The sequence below is a fragment of the Nomascus leucogenys genome, chromosome 21 (assembly GCF_006542625.1).
Source record: "Nomascus leucogenys isolate Asia chromosome 21, Asia_NLE_v1, whole genome shotgun sequence".
NCBI lineage: Eukaryota > Metazoa > Chordata > Mammalia > Primates > Hylobatidae > Nomascus > Nomascus leucogenys.
The window spans coordinates 64,877,814-64,901,553 of NC_044401.1; the positions used below are offsets into that span (position 1 = coordinate 64,877,814).

A 23,740-nucleotide genomic window follows, 5' to 3' on the forward strand; every position below is an offset into this window, starting at 1 on the left:
ATTTGTAGGAGATTGTACGTTTTATGAGGCAGTTGCCAGATCCTATTCATTATTTTTGTGCTTGCCCAGAATATAGGAAATACTCATAATAAATCTTTCTGAATGAATGAATGAATTTCATACATATGTCCACAAAAGAATATAATCTGCATAGATATAGATGGTTCCTTTTATTTTATTCTGAATTCCTTTTATTTTCTCATTCATCCAAAGACAACTCAGAAATTAAACTTTCTGAAATACTCATTAAAGTAAATATGGATCTGAATGTAAAACACTGAGCTAAACATTGCTGGGCTTGTCGCAATAATTTCATAAAGGCTAATATAACTTTAAATGAATATCACTCAATCTCATTCATTTGACAATGTCCACTTAAGGCCAACAATACTCACAGGTTCTAATGGTTCTTAAAAGTGTCAACAATAACAAATCATTAACTTTTCTGAAATTTACTTTAAAATACTTTATAGCATAGGCTGTGTGATAATGTAGAGGCTACTGAATTTTAATGTACCCTGTAAGTATAGTCAGTCAATATTCAAAAGGTCTTAATCAAAACTCTTCTAAATCTCTAGTCAAATGTAGCAGAACTGGTTACTACATGTACTTCAGGTATCTTTATTTTGTAAAGTATGTTAAGTGTGTAAGTATGGCTTGATCACTATAGTGGATGTTAGCAGAATGTTCCATCAAAAAAAAAAAAAACAGCAGTGTTGTATATATTGGTGGATTTGCTAGAAATGTTTGCTCAGACACAAGCATCCTTGCGTGAATAGCATATTAAAAAATCAAGGCAGCCCCATAGCCTAAACACAATTTCATTGCACTCCAGGCTTAGGATTTCATTCATTTTTGCAATGAGTGTTTTTTCCTGTGACTCCAATTGAAAATGTAGCTGAATCCTGCAGCTAGAATATTATCTCATCTGCCTCTAGTGAAGCTTTCTTGCAGATTTCTGTCACAATGCCTCAAAGGTTTAACAGCTGGGACTCCATCAAGCTGACAGAATACAGGGTATAATTCTGTGATGTGTGTGTTTGTGTGTGTGTGAATGCACGCTTGCGCATGTGTACACACTTATCAGCACATGTGTACATTTGATGGCTAATACGTATTTGTTTGCCTGGACAATTTCATCCTAAGATTGTCCTTGTCACATAGCATCTGGTAGCTAGGTTATAAGAGAAAACTAAAACCCTCATTTTTCTCTAGGACTTGGAAAATATTGATACCTATAAAAAGTAACCTAGTGACCAAAAATTAGCTCAGGATGCAAATATGAAGAAACTACTATCTGCGGTAAACTTTCTATATGGAAGCATTGTCAGAAAATATACTCTTTAGAAATTTGAGTAAGTTATACACCATTAGCCTTAACCTAAGGCCATTTCTAAGGTTGTATTTAAAGCATGAATTCCAACAACTGGTGCTTGAATATTTTATTTTTCTTTGCTCATCAAAAGGCACTTAAGGATCTTGTAGTGACAGGGATGGTCATCATAATTATCAACTGCTAGTGAACATTAAGCACTGGAATATGACATTAATAGATTCTTTCAGAGATGAAAAGGCTGCATGATTAAGAGAAAAAGTTCATGGTTTGGGATATCTCACCTTTGATTTTTTATCTCTATACTGTTTCATAACTGTTCAGTTTTTGCATTATTTCTTTTTTTGTCACCACATTTCTTTTTCCATTCTCTGAGACAAATTTTTTGGTTAAAGACAATTTACTGGTTGAAAAAGGCTAAACGCCAAATAGTAAAACAAAAAACTTTAGTCTTATTTTCCCCTAAAATCTGTAGTTCACAGAAACGTCCCTCTTGTCAATTCAAAACTTTCAAGTGGAATATAACAAAGCAAACCAATTATAATCAGAGATTTGCGGCATATTAAGAAAATAATATTTATGCATAATCACATCCGAGAGGTTAAGTGGGATATTTTTATTCAAATTGGAAAAGGTATAGGTATTTTTGTTGCAAATAGTTTAATAGATGTATCAGTGCTTTGGATATGTTGGTAGAAATTTTAATCTTCTCACTGTACAAATCACTAAAAGCAAACCTATTCTATTCAAGCCATAAGATACAAAGTATGATTTCCAGATACTTAAGATACATTTATAAGAAACTCATAATTTCCTTTGGCTCATCTTCTGCTCCAACGATGGCATTAGAGCTGTCAACATTGATTGATCGTTCCCTGTGCTTTTATGAGAAGAATTAATGCCAAATCCTGGGCCAATGACCTAGATCCCTAAACCCTTCATATCTTGTCCTCGTTTTCCATGAATAAGAAATAAGAACAGGAAGGCAATATCAGTTAATATGTCATTTTTGAACTAATTACCTTCTTCATTTGCATGATAACCAGTTAGATTCAATTTTCTGGATATAGTGTGCAGTTTACTTAAATACACATGTTTAACAGTCTTATGTGTTTTGATTCCAATATTGATAATATTTCTAAGATCTACTGTTTTTATCATCACATGCCATTTTTAATTAATTCGTTTTTACTTATTTTATAATAAAATATATTCTTATTGTAACAGAAAATAATGGCAAAGGAACGTATTCAGTAAAAAGTTGAAGATTATATAACCTTTTTCTCCCCATTCCTGCCAGAAAACATTTAAGATATGAACACTTCCAGACATTCATATTTATTTTTATTTATTTATATGTACATTTATATTATATATAATGTATAGTATGCCTTATATCTGTTATATAAATGATATCATATACCTATTATTTTTTGTTAAGTGAAAAAGGCAAGTTATAGAATGTTATCTATAGAACAAACAGGTAAAGACCATGGGTTTTTCCTAGAAAAATCACAAGTTACTAGGCACTCAAAATTCAGTTTGGAAAAAGGATTACTGAAGGGAAAACTGTGAAAGATCTTAAACTTCTTTAGTTATAAAGTTATAATAGGGCAGAGGTCACTATCAGTAATGCAAATGTTCTTAATCATGTCAGCATTCCTAAATGTAATTCATTTATTGGATATATTTTATATTTTTAAGCATTCACTCTACTCCAGAACAATTTTCTTTTACATCATATTGTTGTGATTCCAAAGATAATACTGTGGTCATTGAAATATACTGAGTGACTAGCAGGTGACAAAGACAAAGTGTTCTGTAAATATTTTGATAAAACCTGAGATTAACTAAAAGTGACTTTCAGCCATGATACTTTCTTCCTTACTGTAGAGATTTGCCTTTGAATGAAAGAAATCCAACTATCATTCTTTTCTACTAACGTATCAATAGCACAAATCAATTATAGCTCTAGATATATGATGTTTTCCTAAATGTTACGGTTTGGCATGCAATTTGAATTCAACATAGCTAACAGTCAAAAACGAAATAAAGTTTATCCATGACCAGATATGACTACCAGTATAATTTATCAGAGAGAAATTGATAAAATAAAAGCTCCTACCAAGTCACTTAAGGAGTGTCTTCTTTCCATTTAAAGCAGTGTTTAGAGGGAAATTTATAGCACTAAATGCCCACAAGAGAAAGCAGGAAAGATCTAAAATTGACACCTTAACATCACAATTAAAAGAACTAAAGAAACAGCAAACAAATTCAAAAGCTAGCAAAAGACATAAAATAACTAAGATCAGAGCAGAACTGAAGGAGATAGAGACACGAAAAACCCTTCAAAAAAATCAATGAAACCAGGAGCTGGTTTATTGAAAAACTCAACAAAACAGATAGACCCCTAGCCAGACTAATAAAGAAGAAAAGAGAGAAGAATCGAATACATGCAATAAAAAATGATAAAGGGGATATCACCACCAATCCCACAGAAATACAAACTACCATCAGAGGATACTATAAACACCTCTATGCAAATAAACTAGAAAATCTAGAAGAAATGGATAAATTCCTGGACACATACCCCCTCCCAAGTCTAAGCCAGGAAGAAGTCAAATCCCCGAATAAACCAATAACAAGTTCTGAAATTGAGGCAGTAATCAATAGTCTACCAGCCAATAAAGCCCAGGACCAAATGGATTCATAGCCGTATTCTACTAGAGGTACAAAGAAGAGCTGGTACCATTCCTTCTGAAACTATTCCAAACAACAGGAAAAGAGGGAATCCTCCCTAACACATTTTATGAGCCAGCATCATCCTGATACCAAAACCTGGCAGAAACACAACAAAAAAAAGAAAAATTCAGGCCAATATCCCTGATGAACATTGATGTGAAAATCCTCAGTAAAATACTAGCAAACAGAATCCAGTAGCACATCAAAAAACTTATCCACCACGATCAAGTTGGCTTCGTACCTGGATACAAGGCTGGTTCAACATACGCAAATCAATAAACATAATCCATCACACAAATCGAACCAATGACCAAAGCCACATGATTATCTCAATAGATACAGAAAAGGCCTTTGATAAAATACAACATCACTTCATGCTAAAAACTCTCAATAAACTAAGTATCAGTGGAACATATCTCAAAATAATAAGAGCTATTTATGGCAAACCCACAGCCAATATCATACTGAATGGGCAAAAACTGGAAGCATTCCCTTTGAAAACCGGCACAAGACAAGGATGCCCTCTCTCACCACTCCTATTCAACATAGTATTGGAAGTTCTGGCCACGGCAATCAGGCAAGAGAAAGAAATAAAGGGTATTCAAATAGGAAGTCAAATTGTCTCTGTTTGGAGATGACATGATTGTATATTTAGAAAACCCCATCTTCTCAGCCCAAAATCTCCTCAAGCTGATAAGCAACTTCAGCAAAGTCTCAGGATACAAAAACAACGTGCAAAAATCGCAAGCACTCCTATCCACCAATAACAGACAGAGAGCCAAATCATGAGTGAACTCCCATTCACAATTGCTACTGAGATAATAAAATACCTAAGAATACAACTTACAAGGGATGTGAAAGACCTCTTCAAGAACTACAAACCACTGCTCAAGGAAACAAGAGAAGACACAAACAAATGGAAAAACATTCCATGCTCATGGATAGGAAGAATCAATATTGTGAAAATGGCCATACTGCTCAAAATAATGTATAGATTCAATGCTATCCCCATCAAGCTACCAGTGACTTTCTTCACAGAATTGGAAAAAAATTACTTTAAACTTCATATGGAACCAAAAAAGCGCCTGCACATCCAAGACAATCCTGGGCAAGAAGAACAAAGCTGCAGGCATCACGCTACCTGACTTCAAACTATACTACAAGGCTACAGTAACCAAAACAGCATGGTACTGGTACCAAAACAGATATATAGACCAGTGAAACAGAACAGAGGCCTCAGAAATAACACCACACAGCTACAACCATCTGATTTTTGACAAACCTGACACACACTAGCAATGGGAAAAAGATTCCCTATTCAATAAATGGTGTTGGTAAAACTAGCTAGCCATATGCAGAAAACTGAAACTGGAACCCTTCCTTACACCTTATACAAAAATCAACTCACGATAGATCAAAGACTTAAACGTAAGACCTAGGACCACAAAAACTCTAGAAGAAAACTTGGGCAATACCATTCAGAACATAGGTATGGGCAAAGAATTCATGTCTAAAACACTAAAAGCAATGGCAACAAAAGCCAAAATTGACAAATGAGATCTAATTAAACTAAGGAGCTTCTGCAACTATCATCAGAGTGAACAGGCAACCTACAGATTGGGAGAAAATTTTTGCAATCTATCCATCTGACGAAGAGCTAATATCCAGAATCTACAAAGAACTTAAACAAATTTACAAGAAAAAAAGAAACAAACCGATCAACAAATGGGCAAAGGATATGAACAGACACTTCTCAAAAGAAGACATTTATGCAGCCAACAGACATATGAAAAAATGCTCATCATCACTGGTCATTAGAGAAATGCAAGTCAAAACCACAATGGGATGCCATCTCATGCCAGTTAGAATTGCCATCTTTAAAAAGTCAGAAAACAACAGATCCTGGAGAGTTTGTGGAAAAATAGGAATGCTTTTACACTGTTGGTGGGAGTGTAAATTAGCTCAACCATTGTGGAAGACAGTGTGGCAATTCCTTAAGGATCTAGAACTAGAAATACCATTTGACCCAGCCAACCCATTACTGGGTATATACCCAAAGGATTATACATCATTCTATGATAAAGAAACATGCACATGTATGTTTACTGCGACACAATTCACAATAGCAAAGACTTGGAACCAACCCAGATGTCCATCAGTGATAGACTGGATTAAGAAAATGTGGCACATATACACCATGGAATACTATGCAACCACAAAAAGGATGAGTTCTTGTCCTTTGCAGGGACATGGATAAAGCTGGAAACCATCATTCTCAGCAAGCTATCGTAAGATCAGAAAACCATGCATCGCATGTCCTCACTCATAAGTGGGAGTTGAACAATGAGAACACATGGACACAGGGAGGGGAACATCACACACCAGGGCCTGTCGGGGGTGGGGTGCTGGGGAGGGATACCACTAGGAGAAATACCTGATGTAGGTGATGGGTTGATGGGTGCAGCAAACCACCAGGACATGTGTATACCTATATATATCAAAACTGCATGTTCTGTACATGTAACCCAGAACTTAAAGTATAATAATAATAAAAAACAGTGTCTCCTTTCCAAAAAAAGACTACAGGAAAGCAAGTAATTTCCATGTAGCAATTGCACAATGTAACTACTATATGGCAATGCCACATCTCTTTAGAAGTAGTGATTTTCACAGCAAGAATTCTGCTTTGCTTCTCATACTTTTAACTAGACAATGTTGAATCTCAACGAAGAGCTACACAATTGCAAAAGAATACCTTCTCTGAGCAACCAAAATCACCACCATTAAGTGTTGAATTATTCAGTGGGGATAGTGGTACTCAAAATATAGCTGCTGGCTCTAACAAGTCACTTTTGCTTGTTTATTGGGTTAGAATAGCCAGTAGGAGGTTGGCAATGAATTCTCTTAAGCAGCACAGAACAGTTTCCTTTTGCATTTTCCTGATACATATATTTTTGGTACAGCCAGAACTTCTAATTTACTCAGAGTTATGTCATCTGCCATCTGAAACACTAGGTGAACCAAAAATGTAGTCTGCAGACTAAGCCAGCCATGCATATTTGTGCATTAAGAAAATCCTATGGAAAGAACTTGATGAGGTTCAGCTCCCTCCTAATGTAGACACTGGTGTCTGAATCCCTTCTACCTCTACTTTGATTCCTCAGTACTTCCTATCTGTATTATTCATGTAAAGGAGATTAGAGTTAATATTTTCAAAAAATGGAAACCCTCAATGGCATGTCATTACTCAGAACATGGATCAAAATCCCTATTATTCTGCAAATTCTGAGTGCTCTGGACTCTACACACATCTTCATCTCTCTTTCCCTTCCTGAGCTTCAATTACATGTTCTTTTAACTTCCTAAACACTCCAATCTCTTGTCATAAGCTTTTCCATCAGTCTGGAGAATGCTTTACTTCCATCACCTTTTGCCTAGATGACAACTCTTATCCTTTAGGTCTTAACACAGCTGCACTTTCTTAGGAAACCTTTCATATCACAAGGGTTTTTTTCTTTTGTTACATTGCTTTTTTTTTCTAGAAATAAGATGTTTCACATGACAGCACTTATCTCGGTTTCAAATTATACATTATATCACTACTGTGATGTCTTCTGACGCTTACGTCTCTTACTAGACAATAAACTCAGGAGAGTAAGAAACATTCAGGCTTTGCTCATCATCATGTCCTCATTGCCAAAGGTATTGCCTTGCACAGAGTAGGCACCCCATGAATAAAGGTGTTTAAATTAATAGTGAGTACATATAAAATAACTGGATGCCAATAAAAATGAAGAAATATAGTAAAAATTATAGCTTAACCACATTGTGCCCTACCTCCTTGTAAGGTTCTTGCCATTGAATATGCTTTCCCATTCACTCTCACAAAGTCATCAGAACCCAAATCCATGTCTTCTATCCCATCACCTCTGTTTGCATCAGAGCCAGTTCCTGCCTGCCTATAAGCTACCCCCATCTCAAACAAACAACTTTAGCATTCAGCCTCCACAAACTCAGCAAATCCAAAGGTTCATTTATTTTCCTCTTCTGGCAATTTCTATCTAAGTAGCCTCACTGCTCACTGTACTGATTCAAACTGATATCTTGGGTCCCCTCAATGGTCACAACAAGTCTTACTAGTTTTAGTTTCAATCAATTGATCTATGATTGACACTCCAGATTCTTATTACTTCATCTCTGAAATATTATAGTAAGTTTCAAACAATTTTCTCTAACCACAGATTCTCTAAGCTGCCATTTTCCATCAATTGGTAAGCAATTTATCTTTCTGAAACCCAATACTGATCCTTTCATTCTCCTACTAAAACTTTCAAAGGAGAGGCGGCCAACAACTTCCTGTTGAAGAGGTGCCAGGAGCTGCAATCTCGATGGAATGGAGAGAGAAGGTAGTAGTGACCTTGTTTTGCTATTGTATTTCCAAAGCAATCTCACTATTTGTAGATTTATTTTTTCCTGTGGATGTTCGCAGAGGCACACTGATATACACTCTGAATGATGACTAATTGTCCTCCTAGTGTTGTTTCACTGCTCCCCTATCAGGTGAGAACAATGTGCAAGCTTCCAAGCCTAGGGGAGCTCACATAGGGTCATGGAGAGGGATGGGATTTGCAGTAAGAGAGTTATAGAGGCACATCCCAACACAGTATCTAACTAGCTGCTGAACTAAATTCTCATTTATAAAATCAAGATGTTACATCCTCCTAATCTGTCCTGAGTATTAAAAATGTGTACCTAATATTGTACCTGGAACATGGTAATTTCTTAAAATTGGTAGCTATTTTTATTATCATTCATTCCTGTTGGCCCAATTTATCATCTGATGCAAACCTAATTTTCCAGCATTTTCCTAGATCAACATCCAAAAGGGAACCAATGGTAAGAATCTGCAGCACCCCCATGTCAGTACGTTCACTGATGCTGCTAACTTAGCCCATCTCATTCTCTCCCTCTAAAGTCTTTCATCTTGTTATTTACCCAATAAGTGTTCACTCATCCTTCAAGATTTAATTTGCATATTGATGAAACTTTCTGCATTTCTGGAGGCCAAGTATGCTGTACTCTCATATCTAACAAATAGATTTTTATAAACACTTTATAATATTTTTCAATTATTTATTTACCTGTGTCTTCTCTAAGACTAAAAACTCAGGGAAACCAGGAATTCTCTTTCATTTCACCTCAGATAATGTCTGGCACATGGGAGGTTACTCAATAAATGTCAGCAGAATAAGTATACTCAGAACTTATACAAATTCCATTGTCCACTAAGACTCCACCATCCAAATATGATTCAACCAGGTTATAGCACTTTAACATGGCATTGTTAATACTATTGTAAAAATATTACTGTCTATTGAGATACTTGTTCTGTGCCACACATGTTATTTAGGGGTTTAGGCACATTGTCTCTGGTGTTGATTTTGTGTTCATCTTCTTATACGGTAAAAAAATTTGAAGGCAGGGACTGTTTTGCTAATCTCTGTATCCATATCACCAAGAAGGTATTTAGGAGGAATATGGTCAAGTAATAGGTCTGCCATTCATTCTCTCTTTTCACCAAGGGACCACTCCCTGGAAATAAACAAGGTAGCCCAGTCAAATCTCCTATGAAACATGTGAATGAGAGACCCTCCTGGCAAGCAAGTTAATGGCATTTAGAGACAGTCCTTATCTATCAAATGCTCACTATCTAGCACTGCTTATGATAAACAAACCTGAAATCTATGCATTTATGGGCATAGTCTCCTGAAAAAAGCTATGCAAGTATCTGAATATAAATGGAGATTTTAATTACCTAAATACTCCTATTGGGCAAGGAATGTAAACTGCACCTGTCACCTAGAGATTTCCTGTGGGTCCAGTGCATGCTCTTATGTGGAAAGAAAGCATTTGCGAGCTACACTGAAGGTCAAAGACCTCTCTCCCTGGCTCACCTATGCCATGTGATTACCTATACCATTAAAATTATTAGTAAAACTAGTATTAGGTCAGACTTGTGATCCATGGGGTCTCTTTTTAGCAATTCGACATATTGTATTATCTCAGGTTCCAGTAAGTGTTTTCTGAAATAACATATTTTTATGCCTATTTATGGACTAAAATTGTAAGAGAGATCTCCGTTGGATATATCCACATTCATACGTTGATATGTTGTCTCTTTCCTGAGTTATAACCACTGAAAATAGTGAAGAGACTGGTTGTATATACACTCAGGTAGAAGAAACAAGTCCACTTTGGAGTGCATTAACATAATCACAAATGGTTATCAAGATGACTACCTAATATTCTCTACCCCCGTACCTTACAGCTGTACCAGACCTATGGAGTTCGTTTGTATTTTGAAGCCTAATCCAGCTCTATAATCCCTAGCCCACTGAGATGGCCCAGATAACATTTCCTGCATCAGAGTAAAGAGTTCACAATATTAAAATCAATTTAGCTTCCTGTTAACCAAGGGTCTGTTTCTTCAGTACTGCAGAGATGAGGCAAGAACGGAGCTCTCTTTGAAGCTAACAAAAGCTTAAGGTCAGATCATCTCCATGGGATACAAAGCAAACCCAGAGAGAAGTAGCAGCCAAATGGTATTTGAAGTGTTCTATCAGGACAAGTACTTCTGTAATGCAACCATTCATTCATTATTTGATATGGCTTTGTTCTCTCTTCACAGTGTTTGAAGTATTGCATGATTTTAAAATACGTTATATACCCCATTGATTAAAAATAGCAATAATTTTTGAGAATTACTATATTTGTTCATATCCTACTGAAAGACATTTATAATTTGGAGATCAATGTTACTCACAAATCTCATTTTACATTAAGCCTACCAATAATGCCAAAATATTCTAATAGGCAAAAGACAGCAACTGCAGCAATAATACCAATAATAATAGCATTTTAATTTTCTTTCCACAAATTATGCTGTTCTGACCCCTTCTCTTTCCCTGTTCTTGTGTCTGTGTCCCTCTATGTTCCTTTCTCTCATTATCTCTCTACTTATCCCTTATATTTATTTTATTTTATTTTTTTTGAGACAAGGTCTCACTTTGTCACACAGGTTGAAGTGTAGTAGTGTGACCACAGCTCTCTGGAGCCTCCATCTCCCCGACTCAAGCAATCCTCCCACCTCAGCCTCCTGAGTAGCTGGGACTGCAGGTGCGCACCACCATGCCTGGCTATCTCTTCCTTGTGTATCTCCCCATCCTCTAACTAATTCTCTGTTCTAATCCCTTTCCTTTGTACCTCTCCTATCTGTCCTCTCCTCACACACAAACTCAGGATGCCCCCACTCTTCTTTCTGTTGCTCGTTTTGCACATTCTCTCCCTCCCACTCTTTCTATCTCTCTAATCTGTCTCCCTGACTTCACTATGCACTTTGCTGATATAATTACATGCACATATATTCCAACAAACCTAAAGAAATATATAAACATTGATTTAACTCTTCTCCTCTGATTCAAGTCTATATTTTCCCCCTTACAGTGTTTTGTTTATATAAATATATAAAACTTGATACAATGTCTGCCTTCCACTTCTTTCCATGACCTCTTTCTTAACATCATTTCATGTTACTTTTTAATGTGCCTTTGTTTGTTGTTGCTCTGATGGTGGTATCACTTTTATTTAAGTCTTATCCATGTTAATCCTTCTCCTATTCAGTACTTTTGGCCATTAGTCAAAGGGTAAGCAATGTTTAAGCAGCTGCTTCTTCTGTGGCTTCGGGACACTAGAAACTCTCCTAATTAAATACTGTGTGCTCTCTGACTTCTTCCTTGGCCTTTTTGGTTCTGTGACCGTTCGTGTAAAGAAAATAGTTTTGCCTTTTATCACTCTAACAGGCCCTCTGAAGAAATGTGAAATCAGCTCCTTCCCTAAATTTTGTTAGTTTTTTTTTGTGGGGGTATTGGGAGGCAAATTGTGCCTTACAAACAGAAACGACCCAGTAGACTCCTATTTATGGCTACACAAAAGAAGGAAGCGAAGAAAGAAAAGAAACAAAGGAAGAAAGGAAGAGGAGAAGGAAAAAGGGAGGAAGGAAAAAGGGAGGAAGAAAAAACAAAGTTTAATCTCTCTACAAATTATTACCATTTTAATAAGTATAATTTCAATAATGAGTAATATAAACTATCTTAGAACAGCATTATAGTGTCTGGCACATAGTAAACATTCAATAAATATTTGTTAAATGAATAAAAGGAATAAATTAATGACATGTAACTATGCCAGTTAGGCATGTATTGCCATGCATTCTCACTGGTGAACAGCTCAAAATCTGAATTCTGGTCGACTGCACTCTTCAAGGTCAAGATGTATTCTACCCTGGGATGTGATGAATCAAACTTACTAATTATGTTGACTATATTAGTTTCCATTTTTGTTATGACCATGCCTGTACTGTTACTAATGAAATAATTCTATATTTAGAAAAAAAGGAATATTTTAAAAGGGTTTAGTGAATGACTACCTTTCATAATCTAGGAACAACAGTGAATGTGGAAAAAAAAAGAAAATGATAAGATTTTCTCTTAGACAACACGCATTGTGAGGGATCTTTCTATAACTTGTTTGTGATTACCGTTTTAAGAATCACAGTCAAATGTAATCTGAACTTGTTTAAACATGTGCAATTAAATAATATTACATGCGTAACTTGAGAAGGTCCTGATTAATTTACCTTCCTAGTTAACTGAATGAACTCAGAAATAACCCTCTTGATTCTAGTATGTATGTATGTATGTATGTATATATTTATTTTGAGGCAAGAGTCTTGCTCTGTCACCCAGACTGGAGAGCAGCGGTGCAATCATGACTCACTGCATCCTCGACCTCCCAGGCTCAAGTGATTCTCCAACCTCATCCTCCTGAGTAGCTGAGACTACAGGTGCCTGCCACCACACCCAGCTAATTTTTGAATTTTTTGTAGAGACAAGGTTTCATCATGTTGCCCAGTCTGGTCTTGAACTCCTAGGCTCAAGCAATCTGCCTGCCTCGGCCTCCCAAAGTGCTGAGAATACAGGCGTGAGCCACTGCTCCCAGCCTGTAACCTTTATTTTAAAAATCTAAGGCGGATGGATCACCTGAAGTCAGGAGTTTGAGATCAACCTGGCCAACACAGTGAAACCTGTCTCTGCAAAAAACACAAAAATTAGCTGGGTGTGGTGGCAAGTGCCTATAATCCCAGCTACTCAGGAGGCCGAGGCAGGAGAATCGCTTGAACCCCAGAGGCTGAGTGACAGAGCAAGACTCCATCTCAAAAGAAAAAAAAAATTATTCTCCAGCCTTTCCACAAAATAGCATTAAGAATCACAATTTAACACACACAAGTAAATGTATCCAATATGTCTTCAGGTTATAGTGGCTCACAATCATCATTTGGAATCTTTAACAGAACAAAAGTGAAAGTTGCAGGAAACTGGGTAATATCTTATCAAACATTAGAACATATGATGCTGGGTCTTTGATTTCTGAATAAATATTCCATATGTATTCTTTTTTATTTTGTATTTGCTCCTTTTTCTCAGAAATACAGGGGGAAAGATTCAGTTAGTATTTTCTTTAAATTTCTTTTTGACAGAGTGTCACTCTGTGGCCCAGGCTGGAGTGCAGTGGCTCGATCTCTCAGCTCACTGCAACCTTCACCACCCTGGCTGAAGTGATTCTTGTGCCACAGCCTCCAGAGTAGCTGGGACTACAGGCACCCACCATCATCCCCGGCTGACTTTTTGTATTTTTAGTAGAGACAAGGTTTCCCCAGGTTGCCAAGGCTGGTCTCAAACTCCTGGCCTCAAGAGAACCATCCACCTCAGCCTCCCAAAATGCTAGGATTACAGGTGTGAGCCACTGCATTCAGCTGCAAGTGTTTTTTGTAGTTTATACCTCAGCATTCTAAATTTGAATGAATGCATAAATCATTTATTATTTAAAGGAAAGACTTGATTTTTATAAACTAACCTGAAGCACTGTGCTGTATCTATGCATTTATATCCAAATAACTGGTCAATAAACATTAATTTGGTTTTTGTGTAAAAATTATGAGTTACTGGGTAAACCCATGTGTTGGCTTAATACAAATCAATAAAAAGCTTTGGTGGTTCACTTGGTGATATGGCTTGGATATCTGTCTCAACCACATCTGATGTTGAAATGTAATCCCTGATTTTGGAGGTGGTGCCTGGTGGGAGGTGTTTGGATGATCGGGGTAGATCCCTCACGGCTGGGTGCTGTCCATGATAGAGAGTGAGTTCTCTTGAGATCTGGTTGTTTAAAAGTGTGTGGCGCCTCCCCACCTCTCTCCCTCTTGCTGCTGCTCTGGCCATGTGACATGCCTGCTTCCGCTTCACCTTCCACCATGAGTAAAAGCTCCCTGTGGCTTCCTCAGAAGCCGAGCGGTGCCATGCTTGTAGTCTGCAGAACCATGAGCCAACTAAACCTCTTTTCTTTGTAAATTACTAAGTCTCGGGTATTCCTTTATAGCAATACAAGAACAGCTCAACACACTTGTGAATAAGATATCAATTTTTGCCCCAAATAAGATTTACCTACTGTGGTGTGGTGAATCAAACTTACTAATTATATTGGCTATATGAATTTCCACTAGTGGTCTTGTAGACACTGTTTCCAATATAATAATTTTTATTTAAAAAGGGGACTTACTGAATGACTATAAAACCTTATTCTTGCTTTCCGTAAGTAAAAATAATAAAAGTAAATATGTGGGAAAGTCAAGCAAAGCTTTGTGATTAAGTATGTGCAGATAGCACAGCTAGCCCCTCAGTGCCTGAACAGATAAGCCCCATTCAAGCAGTAGTTGCCCTGTTTGCAAAAACAATACAGCCTTTGACAGTTTGGACTTAATGCATCTGTAGTGAAAACAATATGTCTACCATTTAGATATTTTTGTAAGATTTGAAACACAGAGTCAGCATTTCTAGGGAGTCAATTTGTGAGGAACACCTTTATGACTTCTAGAGCTTGTACAGAGCAGCAAAGAATGAGACACAAATAATAGGCGGTTTCTAACACTCTGAAATGTGCAAGACGAATTGTTTCCACCTTTTCTTTTTCCTGGTTACTGCTGACATCAAAATGAACATTTGGATTTCAGGGTGAGCATAAGTCCTGCCTTAGAAGGGATATTTCCAAACACACAAAGGTTATATTTATAAGCTGAGCTGCAAGAGACAATTTTCCTGCTGTGAGGCTCGACAGGACCAGCATAGTCAGCAGGATTTTAAAATCCTTCTGCAGACATATGTTAGCCAAGCTACTGGACTGGTCCAAGGCTCATTACATCTGCTGACAATCATTTTGAACAAGTATAAACCAAACATTTCTGAGTCTACCAGTGCAAATATGGGTCACTCAGTATTTGAAAAAAATGAGAAAAAAATGACCTCTAAAAATCTCTTATTTGGAGAGTAATAGTATGTATTTAATGAGAAATAACAATGTTTAGGAAAATTTATTACTTGCCTGCTTATATGAACCAAATTACTTACTTTGTAGGTTTTATATCAGTGATCCTAAAAATACTATTATAGGAAAGCCAAGTAAGGTCAGAGTGATCAGGCTTCTTTATACTGGACATCTAATTCCTTCTGAGGTAAAAAATAAATAAATAAAAGAAAAAATAAAACTAAAATCAATGCGAGAAAAATTGTATAATAAAACTTACCTAATATGTTTTTCAAGTGACTACAATGATGAAAAGACCTGGGTAGAATACATTTGCAATAATAAGGAAACATAGTAATGCTAATATATATGATATCATTATGAGTTTAAGTTTTGTTTCTCCAGGATAAATAGATTCAAAAGGTTTTCCCCTTTATTAATAGCAAAATTAACATAGTTCCTTTTTGTTAACCAACCTCTTCCTCTTTACCTTGCATTAGAAGAGACACTAGTTCACTACTCATAGTGAAACACAAATATTAAGCAGGCAACCCTGGTTTACAGCGAAAAAGTCCTATATGAATATTTTAAACTATATAATATTGTTTATAAATTAATTTCAATGACTATGTTATTAAGAATAATTGAATAATTAAAATCCTCAAAATAGAAAATAAACAACTTTGTGGTTTTAACTCTTTTTTTCTTTTTCTTTCTTTTTTTTTTTTTTCCTGAGACAGAGTCTCATTCTATTGCCCAAGCTGGAGTGCAGTGGTACATTTTCTGCTCACCGCAACCTCCGTCTCCCAGGTTCAAGCAATTCTCCAGTCTCAGCCTCCCAAGTAGCTGGGATTACAGGTGTGTGTCACCACACCCAGCTAATTAAAATAGACAACTTTTTGTGTATAATTACAGCTCCAATCACCTTATTGCCATTTGATGTCCTCAACAATTCCATAAAGTTCCAAATGAGGAAAGGGGTTTATGCATTCCTTCAACAAGCATTAACTGAATGCCTACTGTACTCTAGGAACAGGGCCAGGGTCAGAAGTAGAGAGTGATGAAGACATAGTTTCATCCTAAATTATGTTAGTCAGGCATGACTAATTAGAATTTGTCATTCAATTCAGCAAACAGAAATCAAGAGATGGAAGGAAATACTAAACCCAGGTCTTTCATTGGCTTCTGATGACTAAAAGGAGCTCATTTTCTCTTTTCTAACCTAGAATATAAATACCGTTTGTCCTCATTATCCACAGATTCCATATTTGCAAATACACCTATTTGCTAATATTAATTTTTACTCCAAATTAATACTCACAATATCTGTGTGATCGTTCCACAACATGCGCAGGGAATCACAAAATTCGAGTTACCCCCTACACATGTTGCCAGCTGAGGTTGAACAAAGTGAAACTCTGCCTTCATGTTTCAGTTCTCTTACTATAAACAAGTGTTTTTTCCATGGTCTATTTAGTTCTTCTCATTTTATGTTTTTTTGTTTATGATTCTGCTATTTAAAATGACTTGCTGTTTAAAAATAATGCAGAAGTGCTCCCTAGTTTTCCTAAGCACAAGGAGGCTATAACGTGCCTTACAGAGAAAAAAACTGTGTTGAACAAGCTTCAGTGAGGGGTGAGTTACAGTGCTATTGGTTCTGAGTATAATGTTAATGAGCACACAATATGTATTAAATAAGATATCATTAAACAGAAACACATATAAAATAAGGTTATGTATCGATAGATTGACAAAAATGTGTCCAGAGTCATGCAGGAACCAAGCTCTTATCTACCCACCAGGAGTAATTGTTCGGTATTTACTAATTCAGCGTTTGGAGAGACTTTATAGAACATAACTACCACGAATAATGAGAGACGGATAAATGCATATAGTTTTAGCTAGATTCTATAATTGCTCTCATATTGTGAATTATTAATGGCAAAAACCACAATTACTTTTACACCAACCTAATATTTTCAGAATAAAATCACTTATCTTAATCCACAACAGGGAATAAAGCAAATAATTTCAAGGATTAAGTAATGTGTTATCGGTAAGTTTGAGCACAAAATTAAATATGATATCAAGTTTTTATGTCTTTAAGATAAAAACCAACGAATCTAACTTTGCAAATGCATTTTTAATCCCCAAAATATTATATAGACGTTTGTTTCACAACTCCCTTTTAAATGAAAAAGTTGTTACATTAAAGCAGTAAAACTAAGAAATTAAAGCAAAGTAAGTGATGCCAAGATATTATTTATTTCTCTTGAATTCTAGGCTTCTACTTCACACATTTTCTCCTTGATCACCCTTCACATTGTCATTTGACCTGTTTTCCACAGGAAGAAATATTGATTAAAAGTATCTGAAAGAAAGAAATGGGGAAATAAAAACAAAAAAGAAGCTAACAAAAACAAAGACACAATGGAAAAAAATGATAAAGTCTTCATCTAATAACACTAAACAGATAAATGTTCTAAATATTATCAAAATATTTTTCAGTTGCACAATTAAGCTTGTCTCAAACTATATTTAATGATAAGCTGTCTTCACTATATAAAGATGGTGTTACTGGTCCCATTGATTTAAAAACCCTTCACAGTCAATTCCCTGCGGACACAGCCGGACACATAGAGAATGCAAAGATGGAACGCATCCCGCCCATGCCATTCGTCAGAAAAATGCTGAGATCCTTGACCAGTAGAGGTAGGGGGTTTGCAGAGGAGCAATCACATCCTCCTACACGGCCTTCCTCCTGTGACAAACAGCATGTGTGAAACAGCAGCCAAGGGGTCATGATAGAATCTGCGGCAATGGAACAGGGCCAAAAGACAGACTCAGAGGATCAGTAGATCTGTAAACTTGACCTCATTAGTAGCAAACTGTAACCAGTTGCTAATTACCTTCTGGATATATTGTACATTGTATATGAGTGTATGTAAATTATGCCTGTATTTATGTAAATTCGACATGCGTTTGGCACCTAAAATTTGCAAAAGTTTAATATGATGACTGGAGTTAGAGAGAGGAGATAATAGATTAACCAATACCTTCTAATAAAAATGAAGGTAAAATCTTAAAGTAGTGACCAACTTTCCGGTGAAAAATGCACTAATTGTACTTAGTGTTTAAACTTGGTCACCTTATATAAGCTTTGTCTCATCCTGTATTCTGAGGAGAACATATTTCGATCAGAACCCAAGTAAAATAAGGCTAGCTAAAGAATTCTAGTGAAGGCCAGGCATAGTGGCTCATGCCTGTAATCCCAGCACTTTGGGAGGCTAAGGTGGGCAAATTGCCCAAGGTCAGGAGTTTGAGACCAGCCTGGCCAATAGGGTAAAACCCCATCTCTACTAAAAATACAAAAAACTTAGCCCGGCATGATGGCACACGCCTGTAGTCCCAGCTACTCGGGAGGCTGAGGCAGTAGAATCCCTTCAACCCGGGAGGCGGAGGTTGCAGTGAACTGACATCGTGCCACTGCACTCCACCCTGGGTGACAGAGTGAGACTCCATCTCAAAAAAATAAACAAAAAAAGGTACCAGTGGAGCAATGTATCTATGTGCTACCATAACAAAAATGATCATTTTCTTTGGGTATATTTGATGCTTGAAGGCACACACTAATAAGTAGCATGCTATCAGTAAATTAAAGCGTCTTACTAAATCCAGTTAGTCCCATGTATTGTAAATATTACCTAAAGGGTTAAATATATCAAATCAAAGATTGGCATTTATTATCTGAGTAGAAGACATTTTAGGATGGATTCTAAGATTATAAAGAGGTATCTCAATTATCTTTCCCAGAGCACCTCTACTGTAAAAAATAACTACAACATTAAATGGATTGCGTGTCTCAGCACACATTCATATAAGAGCAGGTGAAAAGACAATTGAATGTGTAAACCTATCAGGCGGCAATTATGGTTTGCAGGAAAAGTTCTCCAACATTCAATATACATTGAGTGTCTGTACGTACCTGGCACAGAGCTATTGACTAGAGAGAGAGTGGTGAACAAGACAGATTTATTCACTGACTTACTAGAATTTATATTCTAATGATGGTAAATATAATATGTATTAATATATATGACATTTTATATTTTTATATTATATATTGATACATATGTGAAAAGTATAAATGAAAATGTCAGACGCATTTGAACCAGAGCAACTCCATCTTGAATAGGGGCTGGGTAAAATAAGGCTGAGACCTGCTGGGCTGCACTCCCAGGAGGATGGGTATTCTAAGTCAGAGGATGAGATAGGAGGTTGGCACAAGATACAGGTCATAAAGACCTTGCTGATAAAACAGGTGGCGGTAAAGAAGCTGGCCATATCCCACCAAAACCAAAATGGTGATGAAAGTGACCTCTGGTGGTCCTCACTGCTCATTATATGCTGATTAGCATGCTAAAAGACACTCACACCAGTGCCATGACAGTTTACAAATGCCATGGCAACGTCAGAAAGTTACCCTACATGGTCTAAAAACGGAAGGAACCCTCAGTTGTGGGAATTGCCTACCTCTTTCCTGGAAAATCATGACTAATCCACCCCTTGTTTAGCATATAATCAATAAGTAACAATAAGTATAAGCAACAATAAGTATAAGCAACAATAAGTATAAGGGTGGCTCACGCTGCTGTTCTGTCTATAGAGTAGCCATTCTTTTATTCCTTTACTTTCTTTAATTTTTTTTTTTTTTTTTTTTTTTTTGAGACAAAGTCTCACTCTGTCGCCCAGGCTGGAGTGCAATGGTGCAATCTCGGCTCACCGCAACCTCCGCCTACTATGTTCAAGTGATTCTCCTGCCTCAGCCTCCCAAATAGCTGGGATTACAGGGATGCGTCACCATGCCTGGCTAATTTTTGTATTTTTAGTAGAGATGGGGTTTCACCATGTTGGCCAGGCTGGTCTCAATCTCCTGACCTCAGGTGATCCACCCACTTAGGCCTCCCAAAGTGCTGGGATTACAGGCGTGAGCCACCATGCCCAGCCCTACTTTCTTAATAAACTCGCTTTCACTTTACTCTATGGACTTGCCCCAAATTCTTTCTTGTGCGAGATCCAAGAACCCACTCTTGGGGCATGGATCAGGACCCCCTGCAAATAACAAAAAACATTAAGAGTTGTGATAAGTGCCTTGCAGGAGACAAACTGGGTGCTATTATCTGGGGTAGGGTGGGCAGAGACATCTTACACAGTAGGCTATGGAGCCTATCTTGGATGGGGATATCTAACTTGGAATCAGAATTATGAAAATGGGGGTAATAAACTTTATGAATTATATTCATTACATATTATGTTCATGTATAATTCATTACTGTAATTATGTTCAACCTTGAAAGTGACAGGAGAAAAAAAAAACTGCCAGAGAGAAACAAAATGCAGAAAACAAATAAAGTCATCACAAATCTGGAAACACTGCTCTTTCTCTCACTGCAACCATTTTTCTTTCCTAAGCATCAATGCAGGCACATTTTTTTTCATAATTAGCAGTGACGATAGAAAGCAAAATAAAAATATTGTTGTTGTTGGTTTTAGGTCACTTCTGAGGGAAACAAACGTTGCTAATCATAAAGTTATGATTTATTGAGCATTAGCTATGTAATGTGCATATTACACATAGTATTTCATTCAATCCTCACAAATATTCTAGAAGACAAGAATTATGATCTCAATTTTAAAACTGAGTAAACTGAGGTAGAGTCTACGTAGTTTGCCGGAGAGTACACAGCTGTGGAGGAGTCAGGCTTCTTCTCTGGAGCCCAGTGAGACTTGTGAGCCTATGAATTTTAAGTACTAGGCTAGAAAGCAAAATTAGGGAAAGAATTGAAATGATTATCTTCTCTGACTTCCTTTATTCTTCTGATCACATTCCCACTGACTGCACTGAATTTCGTACTCAATTACTTAATTGCAGTATAAAAATATACATTGGCTCCTCTGGTGACACTACTTTTAAATGCCATTGGCATTTTATAGAGAAAATGGTGGGAGGGACTTCATCAGATTTCATTTAAATGCCCAAGTCACCCAGCTGTCATAATGTCTTCCTCAAACAAGATGGTATTTTGTAATTCATCTCTTTCCTTTACAGAATTCTGTATCTCATCAAGATGCTTGACTTGCATTTCCAGTTTTGACTTGATCCACCATCTAGCATAAAAGGTGAAAGGTGATAATGAAACTTATTCTAATTATTTCAATTACGCTTGAAAACATGCGTAAGCATGTTTAAACACACAAATATGCTTAAAACAGCTTTTTATTTCCAGTGGATAAGCCTACTTTTACAAGGCAAGCATATGCAAAATAGTTTATTTTAGACATCTATTTATAAAGGAAATATTCATGAGAATAAAAATGCAGAATACATTATCTGATTCGTCAAACAATGATATAATAGATTCTGCCGAATTTTGTACTTAATTGCATTATCTACTACCAATGGAATTATAAATGAATCCACGTACTCATAGCACAGCTACATATAATTATCCCAAGGTCTGATTAATGTCCTTAGATCTACTGAGGTTGGAGAAAAAAAATAAAGATGAATAAGCATTTACCTGCTTTCTTTTAAATATATCAGGCCAGGATTTTCCTCTGAACGGTTTTCTCTGGTCACCACCATCTCCCCAGTGACATATAATGTCATGAATGTAGAACTAACATTTGTCTTTTTCAGTGAACAATCACTAGTTCTTATCACACCGGATATTTTAAGGTCTGCATGTCTCATTTTTGCTTTTCAATGTCTTACCAGTTTTCATGGCATTGTCATAAAACAATGCGTTTACATTGGTAGGGCTATGCTCCCTCAATAAAAAATGTCAGACTTCTCACATGGTTTGGAACAGCTCCCAATGGTTTCCACACAATCTGGTGTTTTTCACAAACATGGGTGGAGAAGCAAGTTGATATGTCACCAAATGATCATCCTTTTGCACTCCTAGCATAAACCTCATATGCTACAAGAAATAAGTAAAATTAATGAATAAATTATTCACATCTTTGTTTTCCTCTTATTATTCAATTCTCACCTTAAATGTTACCTCAGAAAGTCCTTCCTTGTCCACTAATCTAATGCAACCCCCCGTCTTTCCCTTATAACTTCCTGCCTTATTGTAAACAAAACACTTATTAGCAATATCTTTTGTTTAGTTGTTTGTTCACTTTTATCTAGTTCCACCAAAAGTCTGTAAGCCCCATCAGGGCAGAAACTTATATTTCACTAATGTATCCCCACTACCTGCAAAGTACTTAGTGGATAATTGGTACATAGTAAGTGTTTGTTGAGTAATAAATGGGTGGATGAATCAGCGAGGGAGAGTGTGACTATCTGGAAAATACATATGTAAATGCATTCATTCATCCAATAAATTCCCTACTATTAGTCATTGTTAACATTTATTTTAATCATACATACTATGATAAAAGAAGGAAAGGATGTTTTATACCAGCTGTTCTCAACTGGGGTGGAGGAGAGGGATTTTTCCCCCATGGATGTTCTTATGTTATCTGAAGACAGTTTTGGTTGTTACAATTTGGAGAATAATACTGGCATATATTGAGACGCCAGGGATGATGGTGCTAAACATCCAATGTCTGTACCCATGGGGTAGTTACCCACAAAATGAGTGATCAAGCCCCAAATTTCAGTAATGCCAAGTTTACACTACAGTCTGTATTCCTCATACGAATTTAATTTAACATTTATTAGACAACTATCATATGCTAACATCAAATTGAATTCCTGTGGAAAAAAAGACATGTTAGAGACAGATAGATGAATAGATGGGTTGACTGGCTAGACTAATGAATAAAAGGATGGATGAACAAGTACTTCATAGATATATGTGTACATAAATAAAAGGATAGTAGTCACAACATTCTACGAAGAACTAAAATAAACCACATGTGATTGCTAATCTCAGGAAACTTATACTCTTGGTATTATCTAATCATGTCTCCACATAATTCGTTCTATTTAATAGCAAAATGTTGGATCACAAAAAAGATACATGCAAACATTAGGGGAAGACTGCAGGCTAATTTTTGCATTGAATGCTAATGATATTTGTGAAGAGAATGACAACGAGGAGAAAGTGATCATCAAGTTTTAGTTATGTACTGCATAAAGCAAACATAATAATATCTTTTTCAAATGAAAGGTTTGTGTTTCTTTCCCATAAATGAGGATCCCCGTGTCAAGTGAGAGATGTATTCACTACGTGA

At 36.4% G+C, this 23,740-nt stretch overlaps 1 protein-coding gene across 7 annotated transcripts in view; it reads right to left on the reverse strand.

Moving 5' to 3' along the window:
* CHL1 (cell adhesion molecule L1 like) overlaps positions 1-23,740 on the reverse strand; it is a 213,561-nt gene that overhangs the window by 100,864 nt on the left and 88,957 nt on the right. The gene's annotated exons all lie outside the window — the stretch shown is intronic.